This window comes from Lissotriton vulgaris, chromosome 5, assembly GCF_964263255.1.
Source record: "Lissotriton vulgaris chromosome 5, aLisVul1.2, whole genome shotgun sequence".
In the NCBI taxonomy this organism is placed as follows: domain Eukaryota; kingdom Metazoa; phylum Chordata; class Amphibia; order Caudata; family Salamandridae; genus Lissotriton; species Lissotriton vulgaris.
The window spans coordinates 1985613134-1985637205 of NC_141693.1; the positions used below are offsets into that span (position 1 = coordinate 1985613134).

Below are 24072 nucleotides of genomic sequence, written 5' to 3' on the forward strand. Positions count from 1 at the left end.
TAAAATCAAGTAGGAGATTTGAAAGTCATATCAGATTTAAAGTGCCTGTGCTTCAGGATGTAAAGATAGGCTGCGCAGTCTCGCCAGCTAATCGTATGGCCGGATCGGATGTGCCAATTAAAAGTGACCCAACATTTGGGTTTACATAATCAATACTGTTTTGACGTTCACTGTTTGCTTTGTGGCTTGCCTTTAAGTCTCTCTTGCACTGTATCAAAGAACTTTGTAAGTCGGCATTTTAACTGAGTTTCGGCATGATTGAAGCATAACTTTACTGCCTGTCTGCAGGTCCTGATGCCACTCTGTTTGAATGTTGGACAGAGTAAAGTGAGTCTTATGTCCTTTAGATTAGGGCAGATACAGAGGACATGCACAAGGTCCTTGTTTCCTTTTCCACATAGACAGCAAGTACGCTCACCTGGCCTCCTTTTCCAAGGCGGCAAATGCGGGAGGATTGGTAAAATGCCAAAATGTAGCTGTAGGAATTTTTCTTTTATTTTCATTTTAACTCCTGATTTTAAATACATTTGAGGTTTGAGAGCTTTATAGTCATTAAGCACTGTCCAGCCATGTGCGCTTTTCGCCAATGTTTCCTTGTCTTCTGTGATAGATGTCATTCTGGTTACTTTTGTTACAACCTTTTTGAAACTCTGGTGAGCTATAGAGGTTGCCCAAAGGTTGGTTAGTCTCAGTCTTGTAAGAGAATCAAGCAAATACTCTCTGGCCGGTGATTTTTTGCAACATGTCAGTTCTCAGCAAATGTGTGAGTTTAGCGTTTCTGGTTCAGCGCCTCTGATCTTATGACAGTTTTTTATATATGCCCCCCTCCTTTCCACTGATTGTTTCTGTAGACCAAATCCTAAGCATATTTGGGCGGGGCCACGTTGATCACTAGCTTTGTAAGCGCTGGTGAATATTTTTTACAGGGCCATCGCATCTCTCCCTCGCATTGATTAGCTATTATATGTTAGCTTTGGTTGTAGTTTTGCTCAAAATACTATGCTGCTGTTAGTTCACCTTTTAGAGAATTAACAAAGAAAGAGACTACATTCATCTGTCATCTGGAGTACGGGGTGTAAAGGTGCATTCAAAAACATAAAAGATGATATAGCGTTAGCAGCAAATTTGAAGTATTTTCACCCAAATGTATACACTGAAATGGAGGTAGATGCAAGTCCAGTAGGATTAGGTGCCATCACATTGCTGCATAAAATTGGCAAAGATACCCCAAGGTTTGAATCATTGACAAAATATCGACTCAAAAAATATCGACCTACAAAAACATCGACGCTGGAATATCGAAGGTAAGTATATCAACATCCTATCTACAACAAGGTAAGTACAAAAATATCGAAACTAAAATATAGATGCTAAAAATATCGTAAATAAAAATATCGTTTTTTAAAGTTAAAAATAAATGTGTAAAATAAAGTAAATATTACTAATAAATAAAATAAACATATTTAATAATGTTTACAATTAATAAATGATACATATACAATCATAAAACTATTAAATATACCTAAAAAATATATTATAAACTTAATAATACCTTGTAATAATTATTTTAATTAATTTATAAATTATTTATACATTTCAAATACATCTACACACAAAATAATAACATAAATAAAAAGTAAATAATTATTTAATACATTTAAGAAATTAAATATACCTTCGAAGTATAATTTAAAATTAATTACATACTACATTATCTAAAATATTACAAACAATGTTAAATATCTAAATAAATAAAACTACTATTTAACCCCTTTGATGCGGCCGCGATTCCCCTGGTGTGCTGTAAACAGCACGAACAGGGGCGGGCCGTGACGAACCCCAGCCGTCATCAGCACACGAGCACCGTAGTGCATGACGGCTGGGGCTCGTCATGAGCATGGAAGAGGTTAAAGTCCCAAAAAAACTACAGTAATTAAAATATTGGATAGCGTAGAAAGTAAAATTACTATTCCCACTCCATAAAATGCAACAGTAGGGAAAGCGTTGAATAGCATAGGGGTAAAAATTACTATTCCAACTCCAGAGAGTGCAATAGTAAGGAAAACGTTGGATAGCGGGTGAGTAAAAATAACTATTCCCACTCCAGAGAGTGCAACATTAGGGAAAGCGTTGGATAGCATAGGGGTAAAAATTTCTATTCCCACACCAGAGAGTGCAACATTAGGGAAAGGGTTGGATAGTGTAGGGGTAAAAATTACTATTCCAGCTCCAGAGAGTGCAACAGTAGAGAAAGCGTTGGATAGCGGGTGGGTAAAAATTACTATTCCCACTACAGTGAGTGCAACAGTAGGGAAAGCATTGGATAGCGTAGGGGTAAAAATTACTATTCCCACTCCAGTGAGTGGAACAATAGGTAAAGCGTTGGATAGCGGGAAGCTAAAAATTACTATTTCCACTCCAGTGAGTGCAACAGTAGGGAAAGCATTGGATAGCGTAAGGGTAAAAATTACTATTTCCACTCCAGAGAGTGCAACAGTAGGGAAAGCGTTGGATAGCGGGTGGGTAAAAATTACTATTCCAACTCCAGAGTTTGAAACAGTAGGGAAAGCGTTGGATAGCATAATGGTAAAAATTACTATTCCCACTCCAGAGAATGCAACAATAGGGAAAGCGTTGGATAGCGGATGGGTAAAAATGACTATTTCCACTCCAGTGAGCGCAACAGTTGCCGCTCGTAGCCGCGAATAGAGGGAGAGACTTCTGCATTGTGCAAAACCGGGACACCGAAGCAGCTAACCCTGAGAGACGCTGTTTCTCTGACTTGAGCCGAGTGAAGGAGCTCATCACTTCCCTGCAGGACTGAGAGGACCATAGGCCAGTGCGCGAGTGACCAGACCCACCTGGCCCTCATTACGCTCTCTTCCCGCCCACTACCTCCCTGTCAGCATACATACGGCTCGCGGCCTCCGCTACGCGGGAGCCGCTCGTAGCCACGAATAGAGGGAGAGACTTCTGCATTGTGCAAAACCGGGACACCGAAGCAGCTAACCATGAGAGACGCTGTTTCTCTGATTTGAGCCGAGTGGAGGAGCTCAACACGTCCCTCGCCCGAGGGACGCGCGCGGGCTCGCGCCGGGCGAAGTCCGGGCCAAGGGCGGAACGTTTAAGCCCGTTGTAGCCCGAAGGAGACCGGACCGGGCCCTCCCTCCAACGCCTAGAAAACAGAGAAATTTACTTGAATTTGAAGACATTGGACCCTGAAATTAGCTGTGAGTGTTTTTATTGTAGCACTTTGATATCGGGGGAAATCAAAAATGTCCACCCGGGAAAGCAGAAGTAGAGCTGCAGCGGGATCTTTATTGTTGGGGACATTGGACAATTTTATTATAAGAACCAATTCTGTTATTGATTAAGGGATATCACTAATGGAATGTAGGGTCTTGCAGGACCTGGCGCTGGCTAAACGCTCCTCTCTGGGCCACCTTGCGAATGCTCGTACGCCAGAACCCACCGACAGAGAAAGAACTGCGGACACTGCGGTACTTATACATAGTCCGCCTAGCTTCCAAGACTCCTTTTGTGCATTGCCTGCGCCTATCACTCCTTCACCAGCAGGTACAGACCTCGAGGCCACCCAGATAACAATTTTAAAAAGTCCCCTAAGGAATCCAATACAAGGCAACTTAGGGGTAGACGGGAAGGCGCTATTCCCAAAAAGAAGCAGGTTATGACTACTATGTTAGGAAAGAAAAAACCTAATCCTTCAAAGCCTAAATCATATCAAGTTGCTTTGATTGAACAAGAGGGGGTAGACCATCAGAAAACACCTAATGAAGCAGATCCATCTATTGAGGAGCCAGCAAAACCAATAGAGGCTGATGAAATTGGCGATAGCGATATTAGTTCTGATCCTCCCCGCAGAGTAGAGAAAGATTTATCAAAGGATGACCCATTTCTTAAAAAGTTGCAGAGCATGCTAACCACAAGTCTTGCTCCTCTTGTTACTAGACTTGTTGGGATTGAAAAACAGCTCTCTAAGCTTGAGGCAGTAATAAGAAGCGATAAGAATACAGGGAACACTAAGAACTCAGGGAACATTAGGAATATTTCCACGGGCAAACCCCAAGTAAAATCGGTGGGTGATGTCCAGGAAATAATCCACCCTGTACAAACTGCCGACAAGGTTGGCCCTATAAATATGGTGACACAAGTGGCACTGTGTCAGACAGTGCCCTCACACAAGACAAATATTAATTCCCAAACACCAGTAAATACACTAGAAAGGGATACTGACAGAGCGCCGGGGGAAAGGCAAAGGAGGGCTCAAATGATAAACGTACCTCCTGAGTCAAGCCCCTATGTGATCATATTAACGGGGGTACCAGAGCTTCAACATAGTAGCCAAGAGTCTTTCACATGCTTGAAAAATAAGGTGGCCTTTTGGTTAAATAAAAACAGACCACTTCCCCCTCACATTAGAGCAGAAATTGTGATGGTGCATCGATTGCTATGGCTGGGTAACAGACTGAAAACCACCAAAGGGTATTTTGTTGTTGTCAATTTTAAAGATCCCCAGACAGTGGATTATATTAATGCCTGGAATGACAGTTACAAAGAACCTGGTTCTCAGATAGAGTCTAGGCCTTTGTCTTTCTTTTACCCTCCACCGACCTATTTAGATAACGGTGGCCTTGGACTAGGGTAACTTATAACCACCAAAGAAGGGTTGGAAGTTATTACCCTGGACCTTTAGACAACCAGTATAACTACCACGACAGGCCTGGGAACTATTTCCCTGGACCATTAAGCTCACAGAATTCCCTGACTCTACAGAATAGATTTAGCACATTAGAGATGGTGGATTGACTGGCCCGAAGTATGGATAGCAAGCACTACAACATGTTGAAGGAAAATGGGAAGGGAGAAATGAGAAGGGAGACGATTACCTCTGACATAAATAATCAGGTTATTCAGATCCATAGCACCACGATAGGCATAGAAAATGGGAAGGAGGGCGCAGACCTCAGTGGTCAAAATGTAATATCCCTTTATGACACCCAATATAATAACTCTGAGGGGGCAAATACTCAGTCACCATCTATGCGAAGCCATATTAATAGGGACGAGAGCAAACTTACGACCTTTGTGTCCTGGAATGTGGCAGGGTTATCAAACAAATTGAATGACCCAGCTTTTTTGCCTTTCTTGACCCAATTCTCCATGATATGCCTCCAAGAAACATGGGAGATGGAGGAGTTACATATAAACGGGTATCAAACTTTCCACAATGCTGCAGTACCATAAAATAGGGGCAGAAATAAAGGAGGGCTTTGTGTGTACATTTCAAACACTTCCAAAGTTAGGGTCGGCAAACATAATAGTATCTCAAAATACTTTCAGAGTGTGGCGCTGACTTTTGAGGGACAAGAGACTATAAGCTGGATTAATTTTTATAACAATTTCCCTGATGATGAACTGACAAATGTCTTTGAATATCTTTCACATATAATATTGAAATCTGATGTGGATTGTTAAACAGGGAATCGTCTTTTTTGGGTGAGAGATTTCAACTGTTTTCTGTGCCCAAAAGGCCACGCAAACATATGTGGGCTATTCAACAAGGAAGGTGATCCCTGTAGTCATTTTGTCCATTCCCTGACAGGGAACCTAGTGAATAATTTGATGTTTGAGATGGATCTAGGCTTTGCAAACGAAGTATGTACCCCGCAGGTTGACTTTTCACCTACATACAGGGGTTGTAGTTCCTTGATAGATTTTGTTTTGGCCTCAAATAGCATTTCGATAAATGTGGTACATTTTAAAACAGCCGAAATTGCAATCAGTGACCATTACCCCATTAAATTCTCCCTTGATATTGAAGTACCGTCTCAGGGGAAAAATCAAATTGCGAATACCCTGTATCGTCATAGGATAAATCTAGCTCAAAGAAATGGTTATTCACTTAAGTGGAATAAGATTGAGCCAGAAAGGTTTATCCAAGGCTTAGTAAAGTCCAAGTTAAAGGATTTCATGACTTGCCTCACAGAAACAAATGAAGGAGCGGTTGTTACTTCGGCCTACTGTAACATCACGGAGGAAAATAGTAAATCCCTGGAGGGCTCACTTAAGAAATCAAATGGGGATAAACCGGAGGGCTGGTTCAATCACGAATGTAGTAAAGCTTATAGGGCCTTAAAGATAGCACTTAAGGGAGCTCCAAAATCGGTGGCAGAGATTAAAAAAGCTACATCTATTTATTCTAATGCTATAAAGAAAAGGAAACAGGAAATTAAAGGGGAGGCATGGAATGCCCTTCATCAAGCTTGTCTTCAGAAGGATAACAATAGCTTCTGGAAGACGGTAAATGCACCTTTCTTTGTAGAAAGGTCAAGGTATTTTGCAGAAATAGCTATAGCAGAAGATGTCTGGATTTCATATTTTACCAGACCCTATAAAAAGGATAACCTCCCCATGACTAGAGAGATCGAAACATGAGTGGAAGATGTTCATGACCCTGACGAAAATCTAAGGGATCTGTTTCCACTGGATTTAATGTTTGAATCGAAAGAGGTGGAAATAGCGATCTGCTAAAGTTCAGGAGGCAAAGCACCAGGGCCGGACGGGGTACCTGTAGACATTTTTAAATCTAATACTGATTTATGGGCTCCGCTATTAACAAATGTTTTAAATTCCGCAAATAAAACAGGGTTTTTTAAATCATGGCAGGAAGCAATAGTGGCTCCTATATTTAAAAAGGGGGATCGTGATGACCCCAAATGTTACAGGCCCATCTCATTGTTGGACTCCTTAATGAAAGTGGCAGGGAGAGTCATTTTAAATAGACTCCAAGATTGGGCAGATGCTGCTGGTATTTTATCTAAAGTTCAATATGTTTTTAAATCTGGTCTGGGGACAGTGGAGCAAGGGTTGAATTTAGCAACAATCATTGGGAAATATGTGGTTGCAAAGGGAGATGAGCTGCTTCTAGTCTTTGTAGACTTAAGCTCTGCTTTCAACTGCATAAGTCACAAGATTTTATGGGAAACTTTATCCAGCTTGGGAGTGGATTTGAGCTTATTGAATTTTATAAAAAAAGCTTTACAGGGGGGCTGGAGCAAAGGTTCGTTTTGGTACCAAGGGAGAATGCACCTCAAAGTTCCCAATAAAAAATGGAGTGCGTCGGGGATGCATCCTGGCCCCTTTTTTATTTAATTTCTATATTAATAGTGTAGCATCTTGTTTAGTGTAAACAGGATTACCCTCAAATTGGAGGAAATCCTGTACCAATCCTACTGTATGCGGATGATGCCGTGATTATGGCTAGGACCCAAGTGGGGCCTCAAAGGTCGTTACGGGCCTTCTCAGATTATATGAGGGAGAGAGGTCTCAAAATAAATATTAGTAAAAGCTTTAGTATGTGTTGTTCCAAAAAGAGGACCGCGCAGTGCAATATCTCGCTCTCAGGGACAAGAATTAAAAGCACAAACACCTTCTCCTATCTGGGAATAATTTTTGACAAAAACGGCACATGGACCACTGCTGCCAATGCTAGGAAACTTTCCTTTGCACGAGCCATTGGAGCAGTTAGAGATTTTGCTGTTAGGCTTGGAGGGCGTCCTGTAAACATACTATTGGACATTTACAGATCGAAGTGTATATCTACTGTTATCTATGGTGCAGGTTTGTGGGGTATTACTGACATAAGTGAGATTCAGTTATGTGAAAATGCCTTTGTGCGATACTTACTTGCAGTACCTAAGTCCACCTCCACGTACGCTTGCCATCAAGAGCTGGGTTTGACGTATATAACTGACCTCATCAAAGGCAGTCCTATATCTTTATGGCACAAGATATGGGTCTCTAAGGAGACTGATTTGAATAGGGATGCCATTCTAGATTGTATGAATTTGCAAGGGAGCCATAAAATTGAATGGTTTAAGTACGTGAAGAAATTCCCAACGGATATTGGACATCCGGAATTCTTTGCGAGCCCCCAGACCATGGTAGTAATCCAGAGAAAACGGCTGAAGGAATTGTGTTTAACTTTCTTGGAAAATAAAAGGTGGGATGCAGAGGCCAAGAAAACCTCTGTGATTCAAAACCAACTAATGTTACAGAATGAGGGCATTCAGCATTATCTTGTGTGTATAAAAAGTAGCTACACTAGGAGGATATTGACACGGTTCAGGGTAGGAAGTATATATAGGCTAGTAACCTTCCCTATTGTAAATACCTGGTCAAAGTCCTTAATACTATGCCCATGCGATGGCGTTTCCCACCAATCCTTGATACACTCCATATTGCTTTGTAAATACTACATATTAATTAGAAAGAAGTACTTACTACCACTGCTTAAGAAATGGGGACTTAGGCAATGTAGAATAGCTCTCCTTAGATTACAAATGTTGGGAGACGAGCTGACACTGTATGCAGTATCAACATTTTTAAAGCACCTTTTAAGATTTAGATTAACAATGAACTGATTGATCTTAATCCTATGTATTCAAATCGCTACAAGTGCAACAGTAGGTAAAGCGGTGGATAGCATAGAAATTAAATATAACATACTTCTAAATAATGATAGTATTTAAAATAATTAATAATTTAAATTTGAACACTTTACAAATACCCATTATTAATTATTAAAAACATAATTACAAGTGAATAATTTATTAAAAATAAAAAAACAATAAATATCAATACATTTTAAATAATTAATATTAGTTACCAAATAATAAATATTGAATGAAATATTTTTCAACAAAAAACATTACAAATTAAAAAACTTTAAACAATAAAATTATATTTTATACCAAAAAAAACTTTTTATAAATCAGGAATTACTAATTATTAAAAATGAATTGCCAATTTAAAAAAAAATACTTAGCAATTAAAAAACTAATTACAATGACAAACATGAATTACCAATTACAAACATGAATTATCAATTAAAAAATTAATTACCAATTAAAACAATAATTACCAATTACAAACAATAATTACCAATTAAAAAAAAATAATTACCAATTACAAACATTAATTGCCAATTAAAAAAATTCATTACCAATTACAAATATTAATTACAAACATTAATTATCAATTGAAAAATGAATTACCAATTACAAACATTACCAATTTAAAAAATAAATTAATTACACTAATTAATTGACAATGAATAATTAATTAAAATTGATCAATACCAATAAATTACAGTAAATTACTTAATCACAATTAAAATACTTCCGACCCAATTCCCCCGTAAACCCACTACCCGCTACAGAACTTAAATGACAAAACAATTAACATTAATTTGTAATTCCTAAAAAATTATAATTAATTTAATATATTTAAATACTTCCCACGATATTCCCCTATAAACCCACAACCCGCTCCAGTACTAAAACATAAAATTAACTTAAAAATATCATTATTAATATATAAAAATAGTACACATATAATTTAAAACAAGTAATATACTTAACAAAAAACATATAACACATACATATTAAATACATAATAAAATACGTAACTGTAATACAAATATCGATATTAGTAACATCGAAATTAGTAACATCCATATATTTGATATTGATATTACTAACTTCGATATTCCTCACATCGATATAATAAAATTCTATATTACTTACCTTAGGGTCGATATTCTGTCCAACGATATTCTTGACCTCGATATTCTTTACCATCGATATTTCAGACTCGATATTTCTGTAGGTCGATATTACTAACTCGATATTTAGACTGTGTGCCCCAAGGTTTATAGTGTCACATGCCAGTAAGAGCTTAACGGGTGCAGATAAACAGTACTCTCAACCATAAAAGGGAAGCTTGGCAGTGGTCTGGGCATGCAAGTATTACCATGACTTCTTATTTGGAAAACCATTGGTGATAATGACAGATCGCCATGCCGTCACAACTGTTTTTAGAAATCAAAAGGCAAAAAGACCTCTTCGGATTAAAAGATGTGGTATGAGATTAATGGACTACAATTTCAAAATAATTGATAAAGCGGGAAAAGAGTATAATCCAGCTGATTATTTGTCCAGACACCCTATTGACGTAGACAAGAAGCAAATGGATGAAACAGATGAAAATATACATTACATAAATACATCAGTGGTTCCTGAGACAATATCAGAACAAGAGTTAATCCATAAATCATACAAAGAAAATAGTCTGGCAGAAGTTAAAAGAATAATAAGTCTAAACAAGTGGAAGCATGTCAATGCCATGACAAAATTTCAACCTGGAATATGTAAAAGAGATATTCTTGCATTTAAAAATGTACAGGCAACGCTATTGATAACTTCTTCGGGCATTCTCATAAGACGGAACAAAATAGTCATCCCAATACTTTAGGAAGACGTGTCATTAATCTTGCACATGAAAGTCACAGAGGCTGATGAAGTTGGTGATAGCGATATTAGCGACAAAAACTCTTAAGACAAAAAGTGTGGTTCCAAGACTTGACAGCAAGTAGAAGAAATTAAACAGTCTTGTCCTTTCTGTCAGTGTACAACAGGAGAAAGAAATGTTGAAGAGTTACACATGTCTAAGCTACTGGATGCAGTATGGTCTGTGTTGGCATTTGATTTGTATGGGCCATTAGACTCTGGGCAATATTTGTTTGTCCAAATTGATGAATATTCAAGATTTCCGGTTGTAAAATCAGTATCATCCACCACTACATTTGTGATACTATCCATCTTGATTACATGTGTTCTGCCAGGGGTATACAAAAAATATTAAAGACAGATAATGGTCCACCTTTTAATGTAAAAGAGTTTGACAAGTTTCTTGAATACACTGAAGTGAAACATAGAAAGATTACTCCACTCTGGCCACAGGCTAATGCAATAGCAGAAATACTGATCGCTACTTTAAAAAAAAGTGTGCGAAGGGCAAAACTAACATACATTTCTATAAACCAAGTTGTGTGTCAAGTTTTACGTGATTATAGGAACACACCTCATGGATCGACTGGGAAAAGTCCCTCAGAGTTGATGTTTGGACAGTCTAAACAAACATGCTTACCACTGATGCCTTTTAAACCTCCTAAAGAACATGCACAAATTGCAAAGAGGGATGAAATGATAAAAAAAGATGAAACATTATGCAGAACAAAGGATATGTTTGCAGACAAGAAACGACAAAGTTGGAGATCTGATATTAGTGAGACAAAATCAGACACAAAGGTCTATGCGCAAATTTCTTGCAGTTCCTACTGGGGTTGTAGGTATTAACTAAGAGGAGAAAAATATGAATTACGCCGGCGTAAATCACTTAATTTCTGGAATTTTGCGTTCAGCTTTGTAGAAAATACACCATTTCTGCATCGTTTTGCTGGACCGTATATTTGTGCTGGCTTTAGATATTTGTGCACTTTTATCCTGCCAACCAGTTGTACATGCCTGTGCTCCCCTTTAACACTGTTTGACTGGCGTATTCCTAATTTCTATATTTAACTCAACTATAAGTCCCTAGTATATAGTGCTAAATGTACCCAGGGCCTATAAGTTAAATGTCCCTAGTGGACTACAGCACCTATTGTGTCATTCAAAAACATTGCTTCAAGAATACCTTTATATACTTATTCCGGTAATTGAAACACTGCATTTTTACCAGTTAAAATAAACCCTTTTGACATTTCAAAACCTCCCTTTTAATTATTAATAATTCAACCCGTATTTTAAATATCATGCACCCTGCCTTGAAGCCCACAAGGCAGGATGCACAGTATTTAAAAGTAGGACATGTAAAACCTTAATGATAACATGTGATTAGCACCCAAAAGCTATTTTCCACCTGTGGGAGACCTACTTCTCCTATGTAGAAAACCAGGGTACAGAGAAAAATCCTAAAACTGTATCTCGGGAATGAGGCTAGCTAAAAAATTATTTAAACAACAATTTTTAATAGTTATTAACACTTCAATTCAATAGTGAAGTCTGATTTTTTAATAAACTGTAAGGACAATTAACTTTTAGAAATGTATCTTTTCCCTGTCTGAAGATCCTGGAGGGTAATATGCAACTGCTTTCCAACTTTTCCCAGACAGGGATTAGTATTTGAATAAGTGTGACAAAGGTGTGAAATGCCTCATAGGGACTACACAGCATGACATTTTAATTGACAAGTCAACCAACTTTAAACTTAGCACAAAGGTGGGGGCTGAGAGCATCCTCTTTGACATTACAATGTTAGGATAGGATAGGATATTTACCCCAGATTCATCAAGAACCCATTTTGCTATTCCTTAATAGCGAAAAATAATGATTCGGCAATTAAGGAATAGCAAAATGCAATGCATGAAGAAATCACTTAAAAAATAGTGATTTCTTAAACGTCCTTAATTGCGACTCGCAAATTGTGAGTCGCAATTAAGGAATACCTCCCCATTCATTCCTATGGGCCTAGAGGCCCATAGGAATGAATGGGAAGACCTTCTCAATTTGCGAATCACAATTAGCGAATCGCAAATTGAGAATGCGATTTCAAGGGTGCAGGGGTGTCCAAAGGACACCCTGTTGCACCCCTGAAATTGATCTGTGCACATATGTTGCGCACACACACGCCCTAATGACACTTTAGTGCATTTTTTAAAGTTTTTGCAAATTACCAAGAAGTTTAACTTCATGGTAATTTGCGAGCCCTATTAGCGAAATCGCTATTTTTTTTTACTTTAATGCATTGCATTTAAGGAATCTCAATTTGAGATTCCTTAAATGCAAGTAATCGCAATTTTGCGATTTCTTAATTTGCGAATTTTGCATTTGGGATGATGCATCCCAAATGCAAAAATACTGGTCGCAAAGGGGCAGATTCTGGGAATCTGCCCCTTTGCGTGCGGATTTTACCTTGATGCATCTATGCCTAAGTTTGTAAAGCGCTTGAATACCGCGTCGTCTTGGCGGTGGTGTTATGGAGGTGGTACAGGCTATGTTACAGGAGTTATATTGAGGTAATCAGCCACGTTTTCAGATCTTTCTTAAAGGTTTGTCGATTTGACTGAAATCTCATGGCTGTTGGCATTTTGTTCCATAACTTTGCTGCAAAGTTTTAAAAAGTTCTTCCACCCCATCTTACTCGCCAAATCCTATCAATCTGGAGAAGGCCCAGATTACTGGATCTCAGGACGCGAGCAGGGGTATAGGGAATAAACATTTTTTGGACGACCTTAGCCCCTCCCCCGTGCAATGCTTTATGAACCAGGCATACAGCCTTGAATTCAACACGCTGCTGCACAGGGAGCCAATGCAGTGCTCTGATTCCTGCCGAGGTTGATTGACCTCTAGGTATATTTAAAACGCATTGCATATGCTGTTCCTGATCTGGCTTAGGGACCCTATTTAGATCTTGCGTGGGGGAATTGTTAAGAGTGTCTCCCGTCTCCCTATCCTTCGGGGCTTCAAACAGCCTGACATTCAAATCTCTTCCCCTCATCCCAGCTTGATCAAGACTGTTAACAGTACTTTGACTCTGCCGATATGAGCATGTTGAATCCTGCAGGAGTGTCAGAGCTGGCTTGACATGTCTGCCTGATTTAGATATAACACTGGGGACACACCTGAAAGGACAGGAACTGGATATCAAAACAATTTTTGTGTATTCACTCTCTGTTTGTTGGAAAGCCTTGCTTTTATTCTACCAGACTTCTGTCTCTGGGTTTACTAGGGGTACAGGGGAAACTTCAAGCTGGATTTAGGTGTTAGATGTGGTAGGACAGAAGGATTACCATAGTACACTTCCCACATATACCCCCAAGTTTAGTGTGGCCGAGGACTCACCAAAGTGGGTAGGGTTGACTCTAGTATCTTTTACCCCATTAGTTAGGATGTGCCCAGGAGTCATTGCCACTCACTGGCTCAAGCCAGGTATAACGTTGGCATCTCCAGACACCCAGTTCAGAACACTGAGAAAGAACAGAAGAGAACTGGACCTGTTTTCTGTGACCTTAGAGGAGCCTTGAAAATCAGGGCTTGCTTCCTCTTGTACCCAGGACAGAGAGGTGGACTACAAAGGTCATAAGGCTGACTTCCTGGGCAAGCTACAGGTATAAAACACGCTACAAGAAGCCTTTCCTGCAACTGTCCAGCTGACCAGTAGCAACTGGACCTAAACTGGAACCTGCTGCTGGCCTCTGCCTGACACGGCTTTCTTCGAAGAGAGAATTAAAACGTCTTTGAATTCATCTGGGGAAACCTTCAAAATTGTGAAAGAACTCCTTAAGGTACACCCCCCCCCCCCCCCCCCCCATTAGGCAGGAGAGCTCAGAAGCAAGATGGAACCAATTAGCTGACTTTTTTGACACTAAAATTCAAATATTTTTAGACAGTCTACCAATTCCTGTTTCTGATGACCACTCTGCCCCTATCCCTGGCCCTTCCCTGGATTCCTTTAGCCATATATCCAGGGAAGATTCCTGTAAAGCCCTGTCCTCTATGAAAAGTGTCTCTCCATCTGATCCCGCGCCTATGTATATTCTCAAGCGGATTTCAGATGCCATTGCCCCCTTAGCAACTGATCTTGTAAATGCCTCCCTTACCCGTGGTGATGTCCCCCCCTAGCTGAAAGCCGGCCAGGGTGAAGGCCCTTCTAAAAAAGCAAGGTCTCGATCTTTCTGACCTGGCCAACTTCCGCCCAATATCGTTGTTACCAGGCCACAGCAAAATCGCGGAGAAAATGGTCAACAAGCAGCTCTCCTCCTTTCTGGAAAACAACAAACTGCTGTGTAATTCCCAAAAGGGCTTTCGCCCGGGTCAGCGTACTGATTCTGCCCTGATAGCGGCGGCGGAAGAGGCATGATGCATCTTGGTTTCAGAGGGATCTGCTGTCGCGATCCTCCTGGATCTAAGTGCAGCTTTCGACACGGTGGACCATGGAATTTTAATTCAGCGCCTCGCTAGATTGGGAGTATCAGGCATGGCCTTGCAATGGCTCTCATCTTTTTTGAGCAATCGATCTTTTCAGATCTTGGAAGGCAGCGCACTTTCTTAAATCTATCCCCCTCCAGTGTGGAGTGCCTTAGGGCTCTTCACTAAACCCTATCCTTTTCAACGTTTATATGGCCCCACTGGAGGATGTGGTTAATCCTATTGGGATTAAAATAGTTACCTACGCGGACGACACCCAACTAGTAGTCTTGCTATCCCAACAAGAGAGGTGCTCGGAAAATCTTTTTGCCTGCCTTTCGGGAGTACATTCCTGGATGACCAGCTCTCGGCTCAAACTGAATGGAGCCAAAACAGAGCTTATGCTCCTGGGCCACCAACTAACATCCTTACGTAAATCCATCTAGCCTCCCTGCCTGGGTGATGATCCCGCCCCAAAAGATGAAATTAAAAGCTTAGGGGTATGGTTCGAGCGGGACCTGACCTTCAGGACTCAAGCAAAAAAAAACAGCAGGTATATGCTATGGCCTACTCCAGTCTGTGCGGAAGGTTCTCCCACTCTTGCCATTTCAGTCCAGGAAGCTGCTAATCCAGGGGCTAATATTATCTAGACTGGATTACAGCAATGCCTGGTTTCTGACGGCACCTGAAGCTACCATCAACACGCTCCAACTTGTTCAGAATTCAGCAGCCAGGCTGCATACCGGCTCCTCAATAAGATCCTCGGCCAAGCCGGCACTGAGATCTCTTCACTGGTTGCTGATTCGTGAAAGAATAAAATTTAAATCTCTTTGCATAACCCACAAGTCACTTCAGGGGAGGGGACCCCCTATCCTTAGGAATCTGATCCGCCCCTACAAGTCCTCTCGGACTCTCCGTTTTGACCTCGGAAACTTGGCCACTGTCCCCAGAGTGAGGAAGGCGCGCGCTTTGGGACGTCTATTCTCGGTTAATGCGGCAACGCTATGGAATGCCCTTCCTGTCATAATTCGAACCGAACCCAGCTATCTGAAGTTTTGGAAGCTCCTTAAAACATTTCTCTTTCCCAATGAGCCCTAATTAATGGTACCCTCTTCAGTTTGCTCTTTGTTCTGCAGCGCTGGGACGCTCTCGGGCAGCCATGCGCTTTATAAATCAAATTTCATTTCATTTCATTTCATTTCACTCTGCGAGTCTCAAAGTGCCTCCGCTGAGGTCAACAGGGACTATAGAAGTGTATTCATGTGGTGGACTGAGACTTGAAAAACTGAGGGCCCAATTTATAATTTTGTGGATGGAGTAATCTCTGTGGGCCTGGCGGAAAACTTAACATCAGTCAGGCCGAGACTACTGGACCCACCAAATTTAGAAATGACAGTTAAGCTGGCGTCATACATAAAGCTTTGCCAGGAACCGTCGCCACAGCAGTTCCTGTCAATGCTTTTTGAAGTTTGGTGCATGGCTCCCTCAGCATAACGGACTGTACATCAAACTGTTTTCTTTTTCATTTACCAATAGAAAATTGTGAAGCAAGATATTTTTTGTTGAAAATACGGAAGAGTATACTTCGCTCGCCATGGGAGTAGTCTCCCATGGCGAGCGGAGCATTTAACAGATTTCACTGCTCCTTACCGCCAAGGTTTCCTGGCAGTGGCAGGAACTGAAAATTGACCTCTAATCCACCGATGTAAATTAGGTAGACACAGTTGGAGATCTGCCATTGACGGCTCGACTCCGTAGGCAGAGCAGTCTCCACTGTGCTTAAACTAAAGTCCGTCCACATATAAATCTGACGAGCGGACCACAGTCTTAGTGGTATGAACACTCCTTTGCTGTTGCGACGGAGTATACATACCGCCAAGATGTAAATATAGCCCTAAATCAGAAGGTAAAACCTTTGACCAGGCTGAAACTCGTTGCTATTGCTCTTAGGTCCCGGTCTATTGCGACCACTAAATATTATTGAAGCTGCCTGCTTCTTGATGCTATTTCCCTCAAATCTTTAAAATTCATCTCTCTGGTTCCCCTTATTGGATTTTTGTCATTTTAATTTTATTGCGTTTGCTACATTTTACTCTATTTTTGTATCCGGTTTAGAATTTTTATTTTTTTGAATATTTACACATCACCCTAAGCTAAGCCTGTCTGCTTTACAGTGCACGTGTAATCTTATGCGTCCGTGTGCAAATAGCGCCTACATAGGAATAAAATGGAGAAAAGACATTTGGTACATTGCACACATATATTTTTGAACCTTGCATGTTTCTAGAGGCATCGTCCATTTAACATTTGAGCACAGATCAGAAAGACTGTTAATCACCTGGTTAGCACCTCCTGCCTGGAGCACCTTTCATGGTTTATACGGTTGCCCACGCTCTGTACCTTTATCATAGGAGCAGGCCCGCATCAGCAAGGAAAGTTCAGCGTGAACTTTAAATGCCATGGTAAACCATTGCCTGGAAGAGAAAGAAAGAATACGTTAAAGACCTCTTGTACTTTTTACAGTACTGTAGCATTTCAGATATGTATTTTACAGATTTAAATAATTCTCAATGGAAACATCCCAAATTTTAAACTTCTGTGAAAACAACAGCATTTAATTAGTGCAAAACATAAAGTTTTCTGTAATGTCACACCTTATCACTAGAAACAACTTCATAAAACATGAATTCCCCTTATATCCATGCAGAGCCTGAGTCAGCTGCACAATTACCTTGCTTCTTCAGACCATGAAGGAGGCTATTGGCTGACAACTTGATATCAAACTATGCATGACTTGATAGTCAGAAATGCTGCTTTAAACTCTCTTACCTGCCAGCCTGCACTGCTACTGGCTTCGCAGTGTTGGCTCGGTGCAGTGAGAACCATTGAAACAAGCACTGGCAAAGCCAATCAATCTCAGCAATCCATGACAACTTGATATCAAACTATGCACGACTTGATAGTCAGAAATGCTGCTTTAAACTCTCTTACCTGCCAGCCTGCACTGCTACTGGCTTCGCAGTGTTGGCTCGGTGCAGTGAGAACCATTGAAACAAGCACTGGCAAAGCCAATCGGTCTCAGCAATCCATGACAACTTGATATCAAACTATGCACGACTTGATAGTCAGAAATGCTGCTTTAAACTCTCTTACCTGCCAGCCTGCACTGCTACTGGCTTCGCAGTGTTGGCTCGGTGCAGTGAGAACCATTGAAACAAGCACTGGCAAAGCCAATCGGTCTCAGCAATCCATGACAACTTGATATCAAACTATGCACGACTTGATAGTCAGAAATGCTGCTTTAAACTCTCTTACCTGCCAGCCTGCACTGCTACTGGCTTCGCAGTGTTGGCTCGGTGCAGTGAGAACCATTGAAACAAGCACTGGCAAAGCCAATAGGTCTCAGCAATCCAATAGCAATTGGGGTTTTCAATGTCTTTTAACCATGCTGAATACCAGCATGGCTGCGGTTGAGCATGACTGAAGGTCATGTAAAAATGCTAAGCATATGGTGGTCACTGCAGTTTCTTTCCCTGAAGGAACACACAAGTGCGCACACGCACCACAGCACCAGCGCTACTGTCTCTGAAAGTGGGATAGGGAGGGAAGATAGAACTTGGCTTAGGCCGGATAAATCTTTTGTTTAGCAGGCATGAAACTGAGGTAATAGATAGGGAGAGAGAAGTAAAAAGAAAAATGGAGGGAGAAGTAAAAAGAAAAATGAAAACAATCTCCGTCCACAATACCAACAAATTGGGAACTGTGCAGTTTATGTTCTTTTGGGAGAGGGTGTGGCATAACAGCTGGTTTGGGCAAAATTGAAGTGGGGAACCGGGTTCAAGTCTCTGCAGGAGGATCTACATCTTGTCACTTTCTCTCTCCAATCCTAAAAATGAATGTGTTCATCTGTAATGCAACTGGCGCTCAGGTAAAGTGCTCCGATACCTTCAGGTCACGTTCGCGCTATATGAAACTGCAAAAAAACAACATAACACCAGCTTGCATTTTTGCTGCCTTGCAGTTTGTGAAGTTTAATAATCTATACATAGTTTGAAATGAAGCCCGGGTGGGAGGAGAACAAGGAGCTTGTAAAAACACAAGCACTCCTCACCTTAGCTAAACATGATATAGCACAACACTGGAAGGACTCGTCCCCTCCCGCCGTCTAAAACTGGAAAAAGGCACTGGATAGATGCGTGTCTGCAGAGTTTATAGTGTTTCAGAAAAGGGGATGTCCACAGAAGCATCGAAAGATCTGGTGTAGGTGGGCCGACTACAGAGGAATAGATTTGACCCCAGTGTCGCAGTCTGCCATTCGCGATCCCATTGAACAATTAGTGATGAACAACTTACCTGTTTAGTGTATTGATGCACATAAATGTGGATGGGAAATTCCTAGATGTCTACATGTAATGTTCCCTAAGTATGTACTGTTCGCCTTGCTAGAGATGGGGGGTTTTATGGTTTATTTTTTGGTCTGATGTTTTGCCGGCTTTTTGGGGTTTGTATAATATAGCCAGAGATATTATTACATGTCCTTCCTTTGTATCTTTATTACTGGGCATCGCCCACCTGGTACGCTGAAAATTCAACAGAATTATTTTTTTTATTTATTTCATTTGTAGAGCGCCTGGTTACACCAACGGTGTGTCCCCGCGCGGAGACATATCTAGGTGAGTGAAAGTGTGGTTTATCACGGTCCTTAGTTCGTGCCGCCCTCGGCTTTTATGAACAGTCAAGTCTTCAGCTGCTTGCGGAATGGGCCTTCATTAGGCTCCGTTCTTAAGGTAATCGGCAGGGCGTTCCAGTTTTTGGCTGCTAAGTACCTGAAAGAACAAGCCCCCATACGGGCCTTGAATATTCTTGGGATGCTTACTAATGCCATGTCCCTGGATCTCAGGTTTCGTCCTGGGGTATATTTAGTCAGCAATGGTTGCAGGTATCTCGGGCTTTTATGTGAGAGGATGCGGTGGCAATAGCACAGTGCCTTGAACATGGTTCTCTTCTCCACTGGCAACCAGTGTAAGGTGGACAGGGCTTTCTTAGAATCAGCTCACCTTGGAAGGCCGAGAACCAGACGTGCCGCAGCATTTTGCACGCTCTGCCGTTTGGCAAGGCCTTTTTTGGACGCGCCAAAATACAGCACATTACCATAGTCTAATTGTGAGGTTTTCCTGGCTGTAGATGGTAGTAGATCTATGATTTTTCTCAGGGTTCTCATGGTGCCATAACACTTCCCGGCTACCTTCCGTATCCGATTGTCGAAAGACAGTTTGGAGTCGAACCAGATTCCAAGATTTTTCACCTCTGATTTTGGGTGCGGGACTTAGCCAAGTACTTCTGGCCACCAAGCAGATGACCAGATGGAGGGTGCTTTACTCACCACCAGTACCTCCGTCTTCCTCCCGTTTAATTTGAGGCAGTGGTTCGACTTCCAGTCGGCTACCTGCTCTAAGCATTTGGCAAAGGGGGTCGCTGCCTGAGCTTTGTCCTGGGATAACATTACAATTAGCTGCGTGTCGTCTGCGTAGGACACTATCGACACCTCATGTTTCTCTAAACATTCTGCTAGTGGTCCAACATACAGATTGAACAGGGTGGGACTCAGAATTGATCCCTGTGGGACCCCTTGGGGCAGAGGGTAGCTATCAGGCCGGGGCGTTCCTTGGGCGACTTGGAAGCTACGTTCGTCCAGGAACGAGGTCAGCCACTTCAGAGCGTTGTTCCTGATACCACAGGCCTCAAGTCTTTGAAGTAACTGTTGTGAAAGTATCTAGGACCCTAATTAAATATTCCCGATTTATGCCCTTATGTGGTTATAACAAATCATATCCTTATAAAGGCATAAGAATCATATCTATATTTAGTAATATCCAATACAGTCCAAATACGGCAAGGCTACTTCCTTAGACTCCTAGAAAGTACAACGTGTTCTTTAAACAAACCAAACCTCCAGCAAGCTGGGAATTCCCCCTGCTTTTGTTTTGGTTTGTCCTAGAACTCCTGCGAGTCATGAAAGAATTGCCAGTTCTTAGTGACAGCTCTTATTGACGTCTTATGTCCAACCTTCCGTCATACATGGCACCTTCCAGGTATAAATATACCAGCATTTGCTAAAGCAAGACACCTAGGTTTGGAGCAGAGCGGCTATTGACTTACCCAAAGCCCAGCTAATGCAAGTGCCGAAGGAAGCCGTCCCTCCGATTTGATGCACTGAGAAAGACGCTGTCTTTTCTCCTGCCGAGAAAATCCAGCTCCAGTGTTTCCAGTCACCCTTGCGGGTATATGGGAGATCGAGTCTTGAGAACGAGATACAAGACCTTCATTCTAAAACCAAGGTACGGAGCTGATTAGATCCTTAGAGAATTCTTGATTCAGATTCTTGGCAAATGTAACTTAACTTAAACTGCAGCTCACTTACTCCTTCCCACGTACTAGGCTTAGGTTAGGTACACCTGGGTAGGCGTATTTTAGAAGCACCAGTTGAGTACGTTTAGTCAACTTTTATCATTGTATGTAACTGTATATATTTTATCCGTTTCAAGTATCATGGCTCAGAAACCATATAAATGCTTTTACAGTATTATTTTATAATACTCCTTTTACTGTACGTACTTTACTTTATGATAAGTATTGCAATTGTGGCAATTCACTTCTCTTGCAAGAGAAAGAAGTCTGTTCAATAAATAACACCTTTTATTGAAAATGCCCGCCTCTCTATTTCTCTGCACTCTGGTGAAACTAAGCATGCACAATTGACTGAGTGAAATAGCTATCTATTGTTTTCACACGACTCTAGAGTTATACTCCTCATTCTGGAGGGAGCAAAGTTGTCATGTTTATGCAGCTGTCAGAAACTAATCCCTTCTTGTCTAATCAGGGAAGTTAACTCCTCCCTGTTCATTCGAGAAAGTTTCTAGTGACCTCTGAGCTAGCTGGCATACCTAATTAAGTCTAACATATTCAGTCGAGACCTAGTCGACCTCAGTCCTACGTCTAAACTGCTGTTTATGTTATTCCAATGCGCAGAGCCTATTGGGAATATAGGAACTACACTACATGGCGCCCAACGTTTGGTAAGGCGATAATCTAACGCAAGATACCAGAGTAACTCAGTTGTGCTTTTTCGCACAGACCCCTTTTCCCGAAAAAAACTCCAATAGACGTCTGGAGTGGGTGAAAGGTTAATATCCGCCGAAACTTAGTAGGAAGAGATTCCTATGTATTCGTTTTTGGTTTAGTCAACGTTGAAGGATACAGTGTTCCAAAATATTGTGCACCTAATCTTTGTTTCCTCAAAATTTGCTCTGCAAAACTTTCATTAAACAATGTCAAATCATGGCGACAACAACGAAACTGGTGGAGCTGCAGTAAATGCGAATCACCCGGGTGCAGACGTTACAGGGTTTAATGAAGACGACTAGGATGCAATAATCATCCCAGTCAATATAAGAAAAAGTAGAACTATAAAACTTAGAGAATGGAGTATCATCAAGTGGTGGTACAGTGGTATTTGTGGTAGAGGCACAAGAATATCGGCAGACAGAGGTATTCTAGTCCTGGATAAACTTTCCTGCAGCACATGCTGTAACATGAGTTCCACTACTACAAAATAGCGGAATCTCCAGAGGAATACTCTCCTTTCGAGGAAGTTGAAATTCCACTAACATACCAAGAGCACCAGCTCTGGTTTAATGGCACCCTAAAACATCAAAATCACATTACCAGGCTTGGTCTACTAGGTAGACCAGGAGCCACATGGCCGGTTCTAGCCAGCTACACACCACACCCCAACATTGAAAAAATGTCAAGCGAAGAACTCTTAGTTAAAATAAAAGAATTAACAAAAGCATATAGAGATTTAGTTGAAATAACAGTTGAGGGTACAACCTACCCGACTAAAAACACTAATTGAAAATCCTGAAAAGACTTTCATTAAAAATAATCTCAATTCTCAAAAGAAGAAGTGGGAGGGTAATAAACAAACCTCTCCCAGAGAAAAACAGTTTCAGTCCAGAGGAAGGTCTCCCCAACGAAGAAATAGATCTCCAGAAGGGGGGGGGGGGGCAAGTCTCCCCAAAGGGAGCCCTCTGAAAAAAGATATAACCTTAGAAATAGGGACAATTTGAGAAAACCTGACAGATACCAAGATATTGATACACGTCCCTCTCGATCTTTTCAGACTTCCTCAAAGAAATTGGAAAGAAGAGGACGGTCAGAACATAAAGAAGAGCATGTTAAGTCCAAAGACAAGGAACCTGCTCATCAAAGTAAAAAATTACAATTTCCCAGAAAGAAGGTAGCCAGTATTAAAATAAAACATGCCGAGAATCCTGAGGACACAACTGAAAAATGGAGAGTGGGACCAGACAATGCTAGACAGCGCAGCAGAAGTGACCATAGCTCGCAAGATCCTGATGAATCTTCTGGAGACAGTGGACACGAATGAATACATTCAAGTGGAAACTGCAGACGCCAGAGTGAGCGTGCCCCATAAACTATATGAAATATTACGTATAGAGGGAGATAAAACTAGGAAAATAAAAGGTCTCTTCTGGGAAAATCTATCTAAAGGCTATGATATCCTTCTAGCAGAAAAAGACTGGCCACCAGAGTTTGTCAGGGAGTGCCCACATGGCGAAGAAATGGTTATGCCTGCCTTCTCAAATCACATTCCAATTCATAAAATATACTTATTTGCTAGAAAATGGGCATTAGCCCAAGCCCCTGCATTATATAAAAATCATGTAGGATGGGATGAGGATTCTCCTCACCATAAAATCCAGTTAAAAAAATCAACCTACTGCACAGAGGCAGTACCTGTTAAGCAAGAAGCTAAAAAACATGTAAGAGAAATTTTAGATCAACTTGATTATCAGGGGGTGATTGAAACATGCACCTCACAAATGAACAATCCTTTGTTTCCTGTCTCGAAGCCAGGCGATTCATATCGTCTAGTTTTGGACTACAGACACCTAAACTCCTGCTGTAAAACTTTTGCAGTACAAAACTCACACAGTGCAGCACTAATGAATAACATAGTGCGCAAGAAATATAAAACGACATTAGATATTTCAAATGGTTTCTTCTGTCAAAACTTAGCACCTGAAAGTAGATATTTGACCGCTTTCTCCAGCATGGGGACCCAAAAAACAATGTTGTCGTCTCCCACAGGGATTCAAGAATAGCCAAGGATTATTTTCAGCCAGGGTAACAGAGTTAAAACAAATATATGATGATGAGG

General features: G+C 41.0%; 1 protein-coding gene across 2 annotated transcripts in view; it reads right to left on the reverse strand.

Moving 5' to 3' along the window:
* The window catches only part of LOC147717927 (uncharacterized), a 126056-nt gene that overhangs the window by 15457 nt on the left and 86527 nt on the right, over positions 1-24072 (reverse strand). For both annotated transcript variants that reach the window (XM_086924719.1, XM_086924718.1), the window contains exon 3: positions 17167-17302. The gene's annotated coding sequence lies outside the window, so the exon portion shown is untranslated. The remainder of the gene's footprint in view (positions 1-17166; positions 17303-24072) is intronic.